General features: G+C 55.1%; 1 protein-coding gene across 6 annotated transcripts in view; it reads left to right on the forward strand.

The window, feature by feature from the left end:
* Positions 1-18103, forward strand: part of HOXB3 (homeobox B3) — a 55340-nt gene that overhangs the window by 31026 nt on the left and 6211 nt on the right. For 5 of the 6 annotated variants that reach the window (XM_028522084.2, XM_036033812.1, XM_028522086.2 and 2 more), the window contains exon 3: positions 17574-17661. The gene's annotated coding sequence lies outside the window, so the exon portion shown is untranslated. Of the gene's footprint in view, positions 1-8792; positions 9333-17573; positions 17662-18103 lie in introns of those variants that run through there. The other variant, XM_028522087.2, reaches the window with a different exon arrangement.

Raw genomic sequence — 18103 nt, forward strand, 5'->3', positions numbered from 1 at the left:
AGCGAGGCGCACATGTGGCCGGTGTGTTGCTTGACTCTGCCTGTCTGCACTGGGGGCTCGTGCCCCGTGTGTCTGTTTACTGGTGAGAGCAGTCACTGCCACCTCCTGGAAAAACGGAATGCATTTCTTGGATGAAATGGCCCAGCCTTGGAGCAGAGAATAGGCGGCTGTCTTCCTTTTTATTTATTTATTTGTGTGTGTGTGTGAGTCTAGCTTGGGATTCTAGACAAATATGCTCAACTCTCTGGAGCAAGAAACTGCTCCATTCACATGCAAAGCTCCTCGACACAGGAATCCTCTCTTTCTGGAGGCTCAGTGTTCGGTGTGGTTTCCTTTTGCTCTCCTGATTTGGGGGCTCTGTCCCCCCCACCATCCACCCCGACCTGGGGCCCTGCTTCTGAGGGTGAGCCAGCTGCCGAGCCAGCCGGTGGGCTCTGCCTCAGACCTGAACGTGCTGATCCTTTTTCCCTGGGGCTCACTGAGAGTTTGGAGGCAGGAGGCTGGCAGGAGAGAGAGTTCATGGAAAGGCCACGTTTTCTAGGCGATTAGCTCAGTATTAGAACCGCAAAATGACCTCGGAAGCCCCTTGACCTCTCTGAGACTGGACATTGTGCTGGCCCTGTGTCCTGCCCGGGAGGGAAATTCACACCTCCACTGGGAGTGGTCTTCGGGGTGTTGTGTGCCCACCTCCAACCCCCTCTCGCCCTCAACCCCTTCCTTGCTATTTTGGGGTTTCTGGCCTGTTTTTCTGTTACTGGTCACTGGGGAGAAAAGGAATACAATTGTTAGCTTGGGTGTAGCTGGGGGAGGGAAGAGGGTGCTGGCCTGTCCCTCTGTGCAGACCTCCTTTCCTCAGGCAGGCTCCCCCCACCCACCCCGTGTCCAGTTTATCCCCCTTTTTTCCCTGTTTCCTTTGGAGGAAGCTGAGGGAAGACAGACAAAGGGAATCGGTAGGAGAGGTCCACAAGGCTTCAGAGGGCTGCAGGAACATGCCCCTGGGTCCTAAGGACAGAGACACCCCCCCACCTTTGTTGGGGGTTGTTGTGTCTCAAAGTCTGATATCCAAATCCACAACTTCCCAGCCCAGTTTTCTGAAGGTCCTTTGTTTGGGAAACTATTCCTGTCACCACTTTCACCCCCTTCCCCGGATCCCCAGGTCCACCCCAGCTGCTCACAAGAGCCCGGGGAGCACCTCCCCACCACAGGAGCAGGAGAGACGGGGAGAAGGGTCAGCACAGACCCCTCTGACCATTTCCAGGGGCAGCTCTGCCATGTTCACCCAAGTTTCCAGAAACTTTTAATGTCCAGAGGGGTGGGTGCAGGGAAAGGTGCAGGTTTTCTGAGGTGTGAACTCTGAACATGTTTCCAAACCTGCACTCCACTTGCTGTATCTTAACGAGCCACCCTGGCAGCCACCCTCTCCGGAGGAGAGAGACACAGAGAAACAGAGACGCCTGCTGGGAGCAGGAAATGCGCCCTTTGGGTTCAGGCTGGGAGAGACAGAACCTTGCTGGGATGTGTCTGCTGTCGGTTTGCATTTTGTAAATTGTCTGTTGTAACTCAGGGACTCGGTCTCAGGCAAGAAAGAACTGGAACTGGTCGGTATCTTTTTCTTTGTCCCTGGGTGGCATAATAAAGGCAGGCGGTTGAGGCCTTTCGGGAGGGGGAAAGGAAGGGAGGGACGAGAAAGGTGAGCTGGGCTGCTCTTGGACGGGAAATGTTTGGGGCTCGAGGGGGATGTGCACCCATTACTCATTAGGGCAGATCACCAATTGTGGGGACTCCACAGGCCCAGGTGATAAAGAGCTGGTCACTTGGGACTTTACTGGCTTCTCTCTGGCAGTGTGAGGATTAGGGGTTCACCAATGGGAAGGAGAAGGAAAACAACAGAAAGGGAAGGTTGGAGTTCATACAAGGATTTCAGTCCCACAGGTGGGAACTCAGAGGTCTCCCTTCCCCTCACCCCTAGACCCCACCCTTTGCAGAGCGGAGTGTGGCCTAGGGCCCCCCAGCCCGCTGGGTTCACCTCCTACAATTCTAGTGGCTACCCCTGGTCTTCCTAATCTTTGACCTCTCTTCCCTCCAGGCCCCTGGTCCTCCCCCATCTTTCTCCTACTTTCACCCACCTGGGTGGACGGGGGCAGCCCCAGCACCCTGTGGTGGGTCTCCCTGGGCAGCGGCCAGGGAGGGGGCCTGGTTGGAAAACCGAGTGGGGAAGTTTCCCAGTGTGAGCTGAGCGCTGACGGATTTGTGATCGGCCATAAAACCGGCGCGTTCGCATTCGTAAATCAATCTCGCCTTTCTCACAGTATAAACGTTCGCTTTATCGGCAGTGAGAAAGTGCTCAGCTCGCGCTTGGCGCTTGTTTATTTGAACACGGACATTCCCAGGATCAGAAGAGTGTGGGCATTTTAACAGAACCTGCCCGGCATGCCTTCGTGTCAGTTCGCTGTTCTTTCTCTTGTCCTTAAAAAGAATTTCTCTGTTTCAGGGATTGCTACCTTCCCATGCTTCAGCATATTCTGTCTTCTCTCTTGTTGGCGCATATTTTTCTTTGCGGCTTGAGTGGACAGTTTCCTTTAGAGAACCGTTGTAATGGATTTGTGGTCAGGACCTTGCAGGGAGTTGCAGGGAGTTGCTGAAGCTCTGGGCTCGGGGCCCACTACGGGAGGCGGCAGGCTGAATTCAATACCAGTCTGCGTTTTGTATCTGAACAATCAAAGCCGACCACCCCCCTACAGAGTCCGAGCCCTGCCGGCACCCCACCCCTGCATCGGGATCTGGATTCCAAGAAGGCCAGGCCCAGTGGCCGGGTGCCTTCTGCCGGGGCCTCAGTGCCGTCACAGCTGGACGCTACGGAGACCCGCACAGGGGCGGCTGTCTCTTTGAGGGTTGCTAAACCATCTGGGTCCTCAGCCTTGTCCCCATTGAATTGCTCTCGGTTCAGACCCCTCCAAATAAATCAGAAGGGGAATCCCCACGCTTCTCTTCCATAAACCTCATTTGTCCTTTCCCTGTCCCGCCTGCCTGGGCCGCTTGTGGCCAGGCTGCCCCAGAGCTGCAGAAGATAAGGCTGGGGAGTGTGCAGTGAGGTGCTTCTCCAGGAATGTATTTTCTGCTCCCCTTTCCATCCGTACCCCGTATCGTAGCCAAGAACCCGATTCTGGTTGTAACTGCTCTGCTCCTTCTGGGTCGAGCTGTACTTGAAGGTCCGGGGTGGTTTTGTTTATTCCGAGATAAAGGTGTTTGTGTGCTGTTTCTCTCTCTCTAGGCCTAGGGAATGGGTTTCTTCTACCATCCCGGTGTTCCCTCCTTTAATATGCAGCACCCCTCATCCTTCCCCATGGATCTGCCTGCGTTGTCTGTGGGTTGGAAGCTCAGGGTTCTAACACCTGGGAAATAGAGACCTGAGGCCGCCAGGCCGACTTCAAAGCCTCTTTCTTCCTTTTTCTCTCCCCCGCTCCAGTTCAAACCTCCAGCTGTCTTCACTGGAGTTGGGGGTGAGGGGACGGAGGCAGGGTGTGACTTAGGTAGAGAGAGGCTGGGAGTCCACTCCTTTTGTGTGGAAACCTCAGTCCGGGTCTTTGTGTCCGGACGTGTGTCGGTCGGTCAGTAGAATCTGCTTCCCTATGACAGTAACACCACAGATGAAAAAAGTGTCTGTTGCGGTTATTCTCCACTCCGCGAGTCCCAGAGTCGCCTGTTCACCCTGCCCCTCTGTAAAGGTACCACAAAAGATCAAAACGAGAATGAAAGCCAGAAGCCCCATTCTTTATACATATATAACGTGGACTTATGAAGTGTTTCTTTTGAAGCTGGTCCCTTTAGACGTTCTGTGGATTGTTTAGGAAGAGGGGGAGCGGGTCCCACTAAAATCAGTATCCTAGGAGTGAGGGAGAGAATGGAGTTGGAGGGAATCTTGATCTTAAAGGATGCAGAGAGAAGGACTGGAAGCTGAGAAATCCGGGGGCTTGGAGAAGGGCTCGCGCCCACCCCACCCCCACCCCCGACGCCCCAGCAGACTATTTCTGCACCTCCACGAACTAAGCAGAAGCAGGAGAAGAGAGAGAGGAGAGGTGGGCTGTAGGTAAGTGTGTGTCGGGGTGGGGGTGGTTAGGGAGCTGTAGATACGGGAGGCAGAGACGTGCATCTGGGCTAGAGAAGGAGAACTCGCTACTATTCCATTGGTGGGGTTGGGGGGGAACCTATTTTGCAGGAAAATTTCTCCTCCTGAAGGGGAAGGTCAGAGTGGTCCTTTGAGCCTGAAATCGAAAGACCCCCTTCCCCCTCCTGGTCACGTGATTCATTAAATAATTAATGCCGAGGTTGCAGAATAGATATGTATTCGTCAGGAAAATCGCAGGCTTCGGTCTCCCTGTTTCTGACGTGCAATTCAACTGTCCTTTGAAAAACAAGCCTGTACCCTGAGAAAAAAAAAAGAGAGAGAGAGGGGGAGAGAGAGGGAGAGAGAGAGAAAAAGAGAGGGAGACAGCAATAAAACAGCCCCGCAGCCGGAGCCACACCGCGGGCTGGGGTATTGTAAGTAGAAGGGGTTTCTCACTACCTACCGCGTCTTATATGTCCATGTAAATTTATTGTTTGTTATTAATGTTATTGTCGTAAACTGTGACAAATAGCCATCTTCATTTCCTGCCATTTCTCTTCACACGGTGCTCTGTGTGTTTATACCCATTGAGGCATTGCATAGAGATTTTAGGAATATTCCTCTCCCCTCTCTCTCTCTCTCCCTCTCTCTCCCCCTCTCTCTCTCTCCCCTCCCTCTCCTCCAACCTTTTCCTTGATTTATAGCAATAAGGGTGTCAGCTCCTCAGCCGGCATGCCAGCCATTGTGTGTGCGTGTGCGTGTGCGAGCGTCTGCGTGTGTTTGTGAGCGAGTTGTGTTGTTTATGGCCGTGTCTCCGATAAATCATTTCTCACTGAAAATGATGTGGGAGCTGGGCTGGTTCTGCGGCCGGGAGAGAGCCGCTCTCAGAGGCACTTCCTCCCTCTCTGCGCTGCTCCCAGGAGTTGGTTATTTCACACGATTTACAGTAATATATCAGCAGTTAATATGAAAGCTCTGTAGCTGGAGGTCTTAAATTACAGCATCCGTGATTATCAATTAAGGCGAGATTTGTATAAATTTGGTAAACCAGAAATGCCTCATTGGCATATAAACCCAGTCAAAGACCATGACCTAATATAAAAATTATATTTGTGAGCCTGATACAGCCAACATTCCTGCAGCAGCAGACAGAGCTTGATTTTTTTTTTCCCCCAGTGGTTCTCCTCCAGAGTTTGGCTGCTCCGACTCCAGCCAGGGGGAAGGGACCCAACTCTGAGGGCAAGAGGAGCCTGGGGGCAAGCGAGGTGGAGGCGGAGGAAGAAAGGACTGGCGTGGAAGGCAAAAAAGATTTTTGTAATCGATGGGGACCAAATCCAGGTCCCTGTGCAATTCAGCTCTAGTGCTGAAGCTTAACCTATAGGGCTGAAATGCGTGGCGGGGTGTTTAGGGTGGAGAAGGGGCTGCCCAAATTGAGGGAAACAATGGAGACAGAGGGTGAAGGGCAGGGAGGCAGGCTGGAAGCCCGGGCTCCCCACCCTCCTGGCTAACAAAACAAGGAAATGAATTCACACCCCAGTAGCCTTCCTTCGACCTCCTGAAACAAAGAAAGTTTCCTCAGCAGTGAGGGACTGTGTGTGTTTGGGGCTAAGTTCTCCCAAGTTTTTCTAGAAAAGAAATGTTCCGGGATCAGGTGGTCCCACAAAGTCGAAGTGTCTTCTGGGACCTCTCCCTAAGCCCCCATTCAGAGAGGAGGCAAATGGGCTAGAGACTATGTGTGGGAGGGTGGGGGGGGCGCTGGTAACTTTGCTCTAGGGTTTCATATGGGGGTCCCAGTCCCACCCCACGAGGGAAGAGCCTGCTGGTCACGAGAAAAGCTAGAGGTGGCTTCTGGGGCAGGCTGGCTGTGCCGCGCCTCCGAGTTGTGATAGATGAGGGCCAGGGGGCCAGAGCCTTTGCCAAGTCAGTCCCGGCTGCTGCTGGCTTTTTCTTCCCTGACTGGAGCTGGGCCAGCGGACTTTACAGCTACTATTATCTGTGATATTTAACTCTGCCTGCTAGTGTAAACCTCTGAGTAGGAAAATGAGAGCGACTCTGCGCCCAGGTGTTAATTATTTATGGCACCAGCCTCCCGGAGCTGTGGCTCAGGCCCCAGTGGTGGAGCGTCCAGGAGCTGGCCTCCGCACTGTGCTCCAGGTGGGCGTGGAGCCCTGTCCTTGTTAACGGGCGGGTTTGTGGGTGGGTGAAGCGTCCCACTTTGGGAGTCTGGGCTGAAAAGGGAGGAAGACAAGAAGAGGAAGAGACCCTAGGCTAGGAGGGATGGGGGCATTACCTGGCCTGGATCAAAGGAAGGTGGAGCCCGGATTCACTCAGGGCAGCTTTGACAGGGCTGGAGACCCTGGGGGCGGGGTGAAAGGCCAGGGGCAGCAGCACAGACACCTGAGAAGGGGGGGGGGGTTGCTCCAAGACCTTCAGGCCCTCCATCCTTAAATGTTGGAGGATCCCCCCCACACACACTCCCAGACAGTGTGGGAGGTGAGCTTTTCCTTCTCTCTCACCTGACAAGGAGGGTGTAAATGTGGAGGCAGTGAGTTCACCCCCAAAGTAGTGTTCCAGAATTTAGGCCCAAGCCTTGGAACCCTTGAGAGAGCGGGGAGGAGGGGAGGATTACCTCTTCCTTGGAGGGGAAGAGGGACACAGAGAAGGAGGAGGAGGAAGAAGGGAGACTTGTGTTCATTAGCTTCTGAATTCAGCCTGTCTTGGAGGGTGGGCAACAAAAGGGTGCGGGCTGAAGGCTTCCGTCTTCAGGAGTGGCCATAGCTGCGGGGGGGGGGGGGGGGGGGGGGGGCCAGGCCCCCAGGCCCCTACCCTTGTGTCGCCAGCTCCTCCCCTCTAGCTGGCCTCCCCCCTGCTGCCTTTGCTTGTGCCTGTGACAGCGCGGTCTGACCCCCCCTCTTTTTCTCTCCATTCTCTCAGCCCCCTTCAGGTCTTTGTCTCTTCTGGGCCCTGGGGATACCCCCTCCCTTTCCCTTTTCCCAACTTACACACAGGCTCTTCCCCAGGAGACAAAAGCAGGGAGACCATCCCTTCCCACCATTATCCTTCAGTCGCTGGCCCTTGCGTAAAGCTCCCTATGTGAGGCCTGATGCTCTCCATCCGGGCCTGCAGGCCTACCCCCTAAATCCTCAAGTTTGAAAAGACTTTGTTGTTGCTGTTGTTGTTTTTTAAATAGACACATTGGGTTCCTTGAACCTCTGTCTCTTACCAGTTCTGTGTGTGCGCGCGCACACTCCGTTTCCTTTGGGGCTTGCTGTCCAGGGGACGGGGCAGGACACATGCGATAAAAGGGGTCTGAGGGAAGCTGCTGACTCTGTTTTCTCCCCAGACTCCACTGGTGTCCACTTTGTCTAGAGGGCTCTCATGCTTTCCCTGTGCCTTTGAGAAGCTGGGCTGCCGCTGCCTTAATGGCCAGAGGAGTTGGATGGAAAGATGAGGAGAGAGGGAATGAAGGGAAAAGAGAGGGCCTCAGAGAGAGCACAAGCAGCAGAACCCCTCTCCGGGGCGGGGAGTCGAGGGAGAGTGCACGGAGAGGACGACAGGGCGGGTGGAGACAAAGGCCGGCCAGGGAGCCAGGAGGCTGTCCTGGAAGGCGCAGCCCCGCCACTCGGATGAACACACACAGCTAAGTGAGAAGAAGGGGAGTGGGGAGGAGACCCCTGGGGTTGCCCCCTTCTCTGAAGAAGAGGATGTCTCCCTGACAATAGGGTGGGTTTTACCCATTGAGTCGAGCGCCTGCCCGGAGGCCAAGGGTTCCCCACTGCCCCAGGGAGAGGGGCAGCCTAATAAGCAAGCCCAGAAGTGATTTCTGGAGACACTCCCACGTCCTTCACAAGGCTCAATTCAAATTCACTTAAGACACGGAGAGAGGCAGGGTGTGAGAAGACAAAGGGGCTGTGAGGAAGGGACATAGACAACAGAGATGGTGAGGAATGGGGGTGAGGAGGGGGAGAGGGAGAGAGAGGCAAGGAGAAGGAGCCCAGATCCTTTAGGGGGCAGGTGCAGAGGGGAGAGGGCTGCAGGGTCTGGAAGCTCCCCCACACTTTGCTTTCTTTACAGGCAGTTGCCCAAAGCTGGGACCATCCCAGAAACAACTGCCTCCGGAGCAGGCCTGGTGGGGGGCAGGTGCTACGTCAGGTGTGAGGCAGCTGGGGCGGGACCTGCAGCGTCAGGGCATGGCCAAGACGTCTTGGGCCCTTCCATGTCCTCTTCTGCCACCACCCTAAGTAACTTAGTGGTTGGACTGACCCCAAACAGAGTTACACCCTAGATGGGGGTGCTGGGCTCAGTTTCTCACACCTGGACCCTGGGGTCTTTCTGTGGCTTCCCTCTCCCCTGTGGGTTCGGTGTCTTCCTTTCCTCTTTAGGGACCAGGAGAAGTGGGTCCTCCAGCCGCCTACGAACTTCCCTTCTCGCTTCCCATCCACAGCCCTTCCCAGAAATCCCCAGCCCGAACAAACGAATGCTCTCTGCGCCGAACTCCTCCCTTCCCCGTCTTTCAGGAAAGAGAAGGAAAAAGGGGGAAGAAAGTTCCTACCACCCTAAGTGGCTTTTAAAAACCGGGAACACTGGAAAATGTGACCCTTTTTCTCCTCTCCAGTCCCTCTCTGAACCCTCCGCCGCTGCTCTGCTGCCTCCATTGAGCACCCCCCACCCCCACCCTCCCGTCCCGTCCTGCCTAGGACTCTCTCCCTTCCCCTCCCTTCTCCGCCGGGCCGGACATATGGAACCCATTTCGCTGGTGACATTGAAGAGCCGCCCGTGCGCCCGCCTTCCCTTCCGCCATGGCGCCCCCGGCGCTCCCGCGCCTCGCCGTGCCCCCCGTCAGTCGCGGCTCCCCTCCCCGGCAACTTGGCCGGCTCTCAGAGCCCAGACCCCAGCACGGCGCCCGGCCGGCCGGGCCGAGGGGGAGCCCGGGCCTCTCCGGAGAGCTGCGCCCCGAGCGCACACCCCGCGTGCCCCGCCGCCCCGCGTCCTCGAAGGCCGAACAAAGCCCGGGGCGGAGGCGGGGGCCGGGTGCGGCAGCGCTGCCGGGCCTCTCCCCGCGGCTGGCCTGCCGTCTCGGGGCTGCCAGGGTCTGAATGACCGGGATTCAGCCGGCAGAGCCCCAGCCGGGGCCAAGGGACACGGGCCTGGCTGTCGGCTCCCGGGCGCGCGCCCCGTTCTCAGCTGCCTGCCGCGGCCTGCGCCCTAGCGGGAGACGGACGCACAGGTAAGTGTGGGTGCTGAGCCAGGGCTCCCGGGGTGGGCTTGGGGTGGAGAGCAGGGTGATGGGGACCCTTCTCCCCTCTCTCCTGGGTCAGCAAAGAGGCTGGATCCAAACCGTGGAAGACAAAGGTGAAGGTAACTTAAGAGGACAGTGGGGGCTGATGGGGTAGACGAGCCCGTGTGCAGGGCAGTGTGCAGGAATGTGGGTGTGCATGTGGTCCGTGGACAGGAACGGAGTTCGGAGTGTGGGGGAGCTCGCCCTCTCAGGAAGGGTGTGGGAGGCTATGCAGGGCTTTCCGGGGTTGTGAGGGGCATCTGCTGGGGAGGGGGCAAGCGTAGCTGGGCCCCCTGCTCCCTCAGTCCAGCTGCCAGCATGGCCAAGCCTGTTAGCACCTTGCGGGTTATTTGAAGCTGAAACTACAAGGGGTTGCGCTGAGGCTGGTGTTAAACTGAGAAGGTAGGAGAGGGGGTGATTTATGGCTTCAGAGAAGCTGTGTTGACTCCCTGCCTGCTTTGGAAACTAAACACCAAACAGAATAGAGGAGGGAGAAGCCCCTCTCCTTGGAGTAGGAGGCAGTGCCAGGTTGATTTTCTGGGATTTATTTTCTCAGATGTGGGGAGGCGGTGGGAATGGTCCCTTTGCAGGCGCAGAATGTGGTGGGTCTGCGTGAGGTAGAAGGAGAGTGTGCACCCATGCACACGTGTAGGTGTGTTTGTGTACACGTCAGTGCTCGGGTTGGGGTTTGTCGGGCTCAGTGTGGCTTTGTGAGTGGGCACACAGGGAGCTGGGAGCGGACTGGGTGTTCTCAGGTCCTGGTGCTCTGGACACACTCTGCTGCTCCGTGCCCTCACCCTAGGGTGCTGCTTGCTTCCGCCTGTGTTTTCTTTCCTCCCATGGCCACGAGCAGCAGAGTCTACTTGACCGGGCCCCTGGCCCTTCTGTGCCATCTGCCCACGCGCCACCTGATGTTCACTTTGAACCTTTAACTTTGCCGTGGGAGACTAAGGGATTAGTGAGAGTAGCTGTGTGAGAAGGGGAGGGAGAGAGGAGGAAAGGGCCCGGGATGGCAGGAGAGACCGTGGTTTGAGGCTGGGCCTTGGCAGGCTTGGGTCTCACCATTTCTGGTCAAATTCCCCCAAGTCCCTGCTTGGGGGGGAAGGGGGGCAAGGGAGCACAAAGGGGAACAGGGCAGGACGGTGGGGGTGGGGAGAAAAAGATTTTGACCCCCAGATGGTTATTTCCGCAGGCCAACTGGTGGCTCTTGCATTTCTGTCCAGACGCCTGGCTTTGCCTGGAAATTGTTTTGCATTAAATTTTCTCAGCCGCAGAATTATCTTTCCTCGCCTCCAGCTAAACTTGCATTTTTCCACCAGACACTTGGGCCCCGCACCAATGAAATCTGAGAGGAAGCGGCTGGGCCCTAAGTGGCCGTAATTTAATTGATTTTATCATAAATCATCAACTTGATGAAGAACCCGAGGTTTCAGTGAAGTAAATTGATATTAATGGGAGTTTCTTGAAATGCAAACTCGCTGTATTGTTGGGCCATCTTGAGCTGGGGAGGTGGATTACATGCGTCCCAAGAGCAGGGAGCCCGAACCTGGAGCCCTGCACAGCTTCAGGGGGTGGGAGAGCGAGCTAGGAGGGGCAGCTGCAAGCAGGCTGATTTCTGGGGGGGGGGGGGGGAGCAAGCAGGGAACAGAACTTTGTGGGGAGGGAGCAGAGTCTGACTCCGTGAACCCTGCTGGCCATCTTGGGAACGCTGGTCTCCAACTGGGGGGAGGCAGTCGGAAAGCTGGTAGGTATGTGGGCAGAGCTGGGGGGGTTGGGTGAGAAGGCCAGGCTGGTACAATGGGCGCATTGACTCCTGGTTAAAAATTGCCAGGTTGAAGCCTTCCTCCTCTAATTATACAAATTAATTATTTACTGCTTAGGTTTCTGGGTCCATAAACAGCACTTTTGACTTGGTGATGAAGGTAGGGAACACCCCCCCCCCCCAACACACACGCACAAACTGCAGAGCAGTAAAAGCTGGTGCATGAGCCTCTGGGTAGGCAAGAAAGACCAGGATGGGGTTGGTGTTCAGTAGTGAAGGTGTAAACATTTAAATCCCCAAAGGAAATGCCCTGTCTTGGGCTTCGTTGGTGCCTGGCACTGTTTGAACTCTGTCTATCCTTACTGCTTACTGTTGTCCCCTTTTACATCAGCACACGGACAGCCGCAAGCTCCCAGTCCAACAAGGGACCTCAGACGATCACTGAGCCCAACCCAGCCCCCTTCACACACGCTCTGGCTTCACAGAAGAGTACCCTGCAGCCCAGGGAGTTCTCTGCTTCAGCTCACACGGCCACCCTAGGAACACCTAGAATGTAAGGCTCCTGACTCCCAAGCCTATCTCAAGGATGACTTAAGAGAGGTCACTTCCCCACTCTGGGCCTCAGTTTCTCTATCTGTAGCAATGGCAGGAGTGGACAGGATAATCCCGGAGTTCTTCCAGTTTTGACCTGGAGGAACTCTCTAGGGCTTGGGAGCAGCTGCCTTGCATGCAGTAGTCACTGCACGCTGATCTGCGTTATACAGGGTGTTGGAACCTGCCCAGAGCCTCTGCCCAGAGCAGTGGATGGTGACGCAGGCTGGCTCCGGGAAACCCACTGGAGTCTACACCATTCCTCCTCCTGAAGGCTGGAGGAGAAGCCCAGGCCCTTGAGAGCAATGGAAACAGAAGGCAATGGAGTGGGGTTTGCTAGGTGGTTGGGCTGGAATTGGCATAGGATGGAGCGTGGTTCTGGAAGGAGGGCTCGACCTCACGGAACAAGGCACTCTTCCTGCCAGGCTCTGGCTGGGGCTGGAGGTGTTCAGAATGCAGTTCTTGAGCTTCTACCCCAGCCAGGCACTGAACTGTGGTTTCAGAATTTGGATTCCATGATGGCAGGCTACCCACCCCCAGCTTCACCCTGATCCCTGGGCCTTTGGACCCTCTCTTCCCGAGAGAGGGCGACCACGGGGGTGGGGGGCACAGCACTACACCAGACCTCCTCCAAGGGCAGCCAGGAGAGGAGACCTGCAAAGGGGGTGATCCCCAGGTCCATTCTTGCTCTTATTGTCCATCTCTTCCCCCCCACTGGGAGAAAATAAAATTCAAAAGGGGTGTGAGCTTCTCAGAATTTGAATGGTTATGAGAGGGGAGATTTCCTGTAGGATCAGGGCTATGAGGAGTCCAGGCGGAGAGGAGGAGGCTGCCAGACTGCCTTGGGACGTGTGGCCAGGGCCTGAGTTGTGCTGGAGGACTGGAGGACTGGAGGACGTGGGAAGAGGCGGGAAACAACTTCGTCTTGGTTCTGAAAATCAGAGTCTCTGGCCAGATGATCCACTTCCTAAGGCCTCATCCCAAAACTTATTTTGAGAGATAGAGAGGGAGAGAGAGAGAGGGAGGAAGGATATAGGGGACTGGCAGGTTCAGACTCTGGCCCTATCCCGTTTGACTTTGGAGTTTTATATTTGGAGGCAATTTGGAAGGCCTTCCGCTGATTGGTCATTAATCCGGTGAGTTATTGTCTGCTAAACAGAGGTCACTGGGAGAGAGACATCCAATCTGTCAGGAAAGACCTGCGCAGTCACTCGCAGCGGCTGGGCCCCTGGTCCTCTCTTTCCTACTTCTCCCTCCCTTCCCCAGCACCCTCCACCCAGCCATGCTGGGTTCCCCCCTCTCCCTCTTGCTTTCCCCACTCCGCCCACCTTTGTCTGGACCTCAGGACATCAGCCCCAAGGGGTGGGGTTTGCTAGGCCGGGACTGAGCTTCTAGATGAGGCGGGACGCCTGATTCCAAAGGGCCTCTTAAGCCAGCAAGGATCCCGCCTGCCCATAACTCCCAACCTGGCCGGAGGCAACCCCATCAGTGTGTTCAGGCGGCCTCCGTGGTCGCTGAAGAAGCTTCGCACATCCCCATGGCCGCCCTGCTTTTTTTTTTTTTCCTCCTGCCTCCCTTTCATCCTGCCGCTTGGGGTAGCGGGGAGACTACAGCTTGGATTGGGGGAGAACACAGTTTGGATGATTCTTCTTCAGCCCCAGTGGCCTTTTTGTTCTTTCGATCCCGGCTTCTGCTGAGCCGGGTCTACACTGGCCTCTGCTGAGGCGCCAAATCTCCGCCGCGCTGCTGCCCCTTTGTTCCCGTCTGCTCCCGCATCCCGAGGGTGGGGGGAAGGCAGGTTTGGGGATCCCGACACCAAGAGCGGTCTTCGGTAGCAATTCCCATTTTACAACCCCACAGCTTGAAAAACCTTTATTAATATTTAGGAAGAGATGGAAATTCATTCGTGTGCGTGTGTGAACTTTACAGGGCTCTGCCGCTGCCACAGGACTGGGCAATGAAGCTAGGAGGGTGTGGGTCTGGGAACCCAGACCTGGCCAGAAAGAGTCATCGTGAAGAGGCTGATTTCAGCCCCAGGTCCCAGCTTCTCTAGGACCCGCGCACGGGTGGGTGGGATTTGGGGCAGGCTGAGCTAGGGGCAGCATCCTTGGTCGCCCCAAGGCTGATAATCAGAAATCAATGTTAAAGGAGCCAGCCAACGTATGCTTCTTGAGAGGGGAATTTTCGTTTGCTCTTTGATGGGTTTGTGTTGGGGGGAAACAGCCCCCCAAAGGCCTGGAAGCCTGGGCAGACAGGGATCTCTCAGGGGAGTTTAAAACACTTCTTGTCCCCTGGTACTGGGTACAGAGTAGGAGTGGGGGAGGGGGTGCCAGTGCTCAAGGAGAGCAAGCGCTCTGGCTTTTTGGAAGCTGAACCAGAGAGAAAAGAATGCCTAGGAAGGGGGACATTTTCTCTAATTTGTACCTTTATTGTTAACTTTTGCCTTTAATTATTAGATTACACTAAGGTCTCTGAGTTTTCATCTTTCTCCCCATTTTTTCAATCTCTCTCTCTCTCTCTCTCTCTCACACACACACACACAAAGTTGCTAAGTTTCCCACCTTAAATCCAGAAAGAAATGTTTCCTTCTCCTCCCTGTCGCCTGCCTCTGGACCACAACTTCATTGGCAGGGGTGACACCCTCTCCTCCCCTCTTGCTGCAGACTCCAAAATCTCCCCACGGACACTTCTGGTGTCTCCCACCCCAAGCTCCCTGCCCGAGCTCCTCGCTGCCCTGCCTTTGTCCCCGAAGTTGGACAGGTCCCAACCCCGCATCCACACCTCCAACGAAATGGGAGCCCCCCAGGGCTGCCCCTTCTACCAGCCACAACCCCCACCCTCCTAGCCCCAATTAGGGGCAACCGGCCAGCCCGAAATCTCTGAGAAGGGAAGGAAAAAAAGATAAGAAATAAACCAAAATGGGTTCTAATCGCCTCCCAAACATTTCAAATGGGCTCTGTGCTCCAGACTTGACTAAGAGGTCCCACTCCATCGCCTACCGCATTTGGGGGTGCGTATCCTCTGAAATGTGTCTCCAGGTTAGTATTCTTGCTCCCCACTTCTTCTTTTTTGCTTCCACCCCACTGTGCCCCACTTCCTGGTACAGCCAAAAGGGACCACAGTGAGTTGAGGAGGCTCCAGGAGGGGAGGGGCCCACTGCTGTCCCAGGAAAGCCCCTCCACCCTCAGCTCAGCTCCAGGCCAGGTCCGCCCGAGGCCCGGGCTTGCAGGCCTGCAGCTGGCCGTGCGTCCTCCGGGCTGTCTTTCTGTTCCTTGATGCAACCAGGTTCTTCTCTTCTGTCCGCTTCCTGACGACCTTCTCTAGCAGCAGCAAGCAGAGCTGGGGGGTCTGAGGTACCTTCTTGGCTTTTGAGGTTTGGAGAGTAAGAGAAAAGACCCAAAGATGCTGGTTCCCTTAAGCCTCTGGAAGCACCCCCTGGGGCCAGTCCCTGACCCACCAACCGCAAAGCTTCCTAGGGTCCAGCTCTGCTGGTCTCTCACCAGGGACTAGAGGTCTCAGGACGGACCCCTGAGTATCTGGCAGCCACATACTCAGGCAGCCCTCATCCCTCTCTATGAGGGTCCTGGCGTGAGCTCCAACACTGTGTCTGATCTGGGTTTCTTTTCTTTTCCTTCCTTTTCTTTTCTTAATACTACTAATAAACACAGAAAAAAAAAATGGCTCACACCCTCCATCTTCATATACTCCCACCCAATTCTTTAAGCCACCAACTCTCTAGGTGGGTGGTAGGATCCTTGGAGACATCACAGTGGGAAGCTCTCCTTGTGGTTCCTACTGCTGGAGGGTATGGAGGTCATGCGTACCCTGTCCCCTAATTCAGCAGGACCCTAGGGAGCCTGACTTAGGGGCCCTAGAAGAAGTGAGAGCCAGAGGCGTCCACTTCCTATGAGAAGAGAACCCTTCCTCAGCCCAAGGCAGAGCCCGTGTGTGAGGAACACAGGGTATCAGGGAAGCTTTGCCAGACACGACCACCCTCTCCTGGAAGGGAGACAATAGCTGGAAACCATCTCTCACCTTTGTTCACCCAGTCCAGTCTCTCCTGGTGCATCCAGATGGGAGAAGGCAAAAGCCAAATATTCTAACCAGGAGGTCACACAGTAGTGGCTGGTTCTATCTACAAAAAGTTAAGAGAACAAGTTTTCCAAGCTGCCTTTGTAGGAAAAAAAAAAAAGAGAGAGAGAGAGAGAGAGACTGTTTGCTTTTTATTTTGTCTCCTAAACCCCGAGTCAGCAGTTAGGCCGAGTTCAAACACTCCCGCGTTTGGAAACGTCCTGCAGCCCTTTTTGCCTTTTTCTTCTGCTGGGAATGACTTCCCCACCCCCAGACCCAAATCTGCAGACACCTACATTCTTGGCTCCGGCCCTCCACCCACAGGCCTCCTCCACTTTTCCTGCCCGTCCCAAACACGCCTTAAGAAAAGTTTGGCTTCTGTGGTCTTCCTCCCTTCTGCCAAGAATCATAATCTGATGGAGCTCAGAAAACAACCAGGTTTGCTCCGAGTAATAATAATGAGGACGACCATCACGGCAGCAAAACGTACCCCCCTCACCCATCCCTTCTGCCAGCGCTTTTAAAATCAAGCCATTTTGCTAGTTCTTCTCATCTTCTTAGAAGTACAAATACCCTTATCACCTCTCAGCCCCTCCTGCCCACCCAGAGGTGAGAATTGTAACAGAAACTTCTCCGGGAAGTTCTTACAGACTCTATCGCTCTCCGGTCTTGAGCTCCAGCTAAACACGGGGTCCTCCTTTTGTCACCCTCTCCTCCCCCCTCCTCCCCCTGCAAGATGGTCTGGAGTTTTAAAATCGTCACTCACCGCTTGTTGTCTGTTCTCAAAAAGGAGGGGCTGTTTAAAAAAAAAATCTGGCCTTCCCCCCCTACCAGTTGGAAACTGGGCCTGGAAATTTGTGGGGAGAGGGGGAGAACTGAGTGGGTGTGGGGGGAGAAGAAACAGATTGGGAGACTCGGATGGAAGGAGTCAGAGCACAGGAGACCCAGCCACTAGTCCCCGGAGGAGTGAAACTACTTTAAAAAAAAAAAAGTCCTAGTGTTCCACTGCCTATGAATGCATGGGGCACCCAGCACCCCCACCCCGGGGAAGACGTGCCTTTGACTAGGCCTCCCAACAGCTACTTCTCAATTAGCATAATGGTTTGCTGCTGGGGCGGGGGGAGCTGTGACTCCAACTGGCTTGCCTTGCCTTTGCTCCCCCTGCCTCCCCTGCTTAAAATCTCCATTTAAAAATTTACCTGTTCTAAAAAAAAAAACCAAAAAAAAACCCCCACAAAAAACCAACCCAAACCTCTTAACCTTCTTTTCTTACACACTCTTTTTTTGGGGAGGGGTTAAAAATCCCCCCTCCCCCAATACCACGATCACCTTCCCTCCTTATCAGGCATCTAAGCTCGCTAAAGGGGGAGAGGTGGGGGTGTGTGTGAGCTTGTGTGTGTGTGTGAGTGTGTGTGTCTGTGTGGTTTTTTTTTTTTTTCCCTGTGCAAAAGCAGAGGCCATTGTTACGGAGAGTAGGGCGTACCAGTCTTATAGGGCAACCACACTGTGGCGACTTGGCCGTGGCGGAGCCCGGAGCTGGATTCTCGGCGAGCCCAGCAGCCCGAGCACCTTTCGGTCTTCTGTTTTTCCCCCGCTCCCCACCCCCTCCCTCCTGCGCACCCCCGCTCCTAAGCCGAGTGAATTGAAGCGGACGCCGCGCGGCACCTCCGGCCGGTCTGCCCCTCGGGCTCCCCAGCCGGGGTGGCTATTGGGGAGGGGGGGCGACGCAGCTTTAAACAGTGGTCTTTTTTTCCTTTGCCTTCAAGGAGGGGAGATTTCTCGCCTGCCGCTCGCGCTGGGGCTCGATGTGAATATATATTATGTCTGCCTGTTCTCCCCTCGTCGGTGGCTAAGGTAAGCTGGACTAAAATAGGCTATCAGTTTGTGAATGGCGGAGAGTATGTCTCAATGATTTATGGCCCATATGACTCCAATCTCGGTTCAAGAAGAGTTCACAAGCTTTAAGCTTCCTTCCACGCAGCGACTGACTCTCTCTCTCTCTCCCTCCCCTCCCTCCCTCTCTCTCTCTCTCCCTCTCTCCCTCCCTCTCTCCTCCTGCCTCTCTCCTTTTCTCTTCTTTTCTTTCAGCAGCCAGATCCAGGGCTGAATTTTTCTCCCGCTGCTAAGAAGAGCCTAACCTTTCTCTTCCTTTCTTGTTTTATTTTTCTTCTTTCCATTAAAAATTTTTTTTTTAAGTCCTGGAAGGTGGCCTGTCCCCTCTCCCGGGGCTTCCTTGGCTCTTCCGAGAGTGTGCCTGGCAAGGTGGGGTTCTTGGGGTGGCTCACTCCAGCGAGAC

This window comes from Phyllostomus discolor, chromosome 8, assembly GCF_004126475.2.
Source record: "Phyllostomus discolor isolate MPI-MPIP mPhyDis1 chromosome 8, mPhyDis1.pri.v3, whole genome shotgun sequence".
Taxonomy (NCBI): Eukaryota; Metazoa; Chordata; class Mammalia; order Chiroptera; family Phyllostomidae; genus Phyllostomus; species Phyllostomus discolor.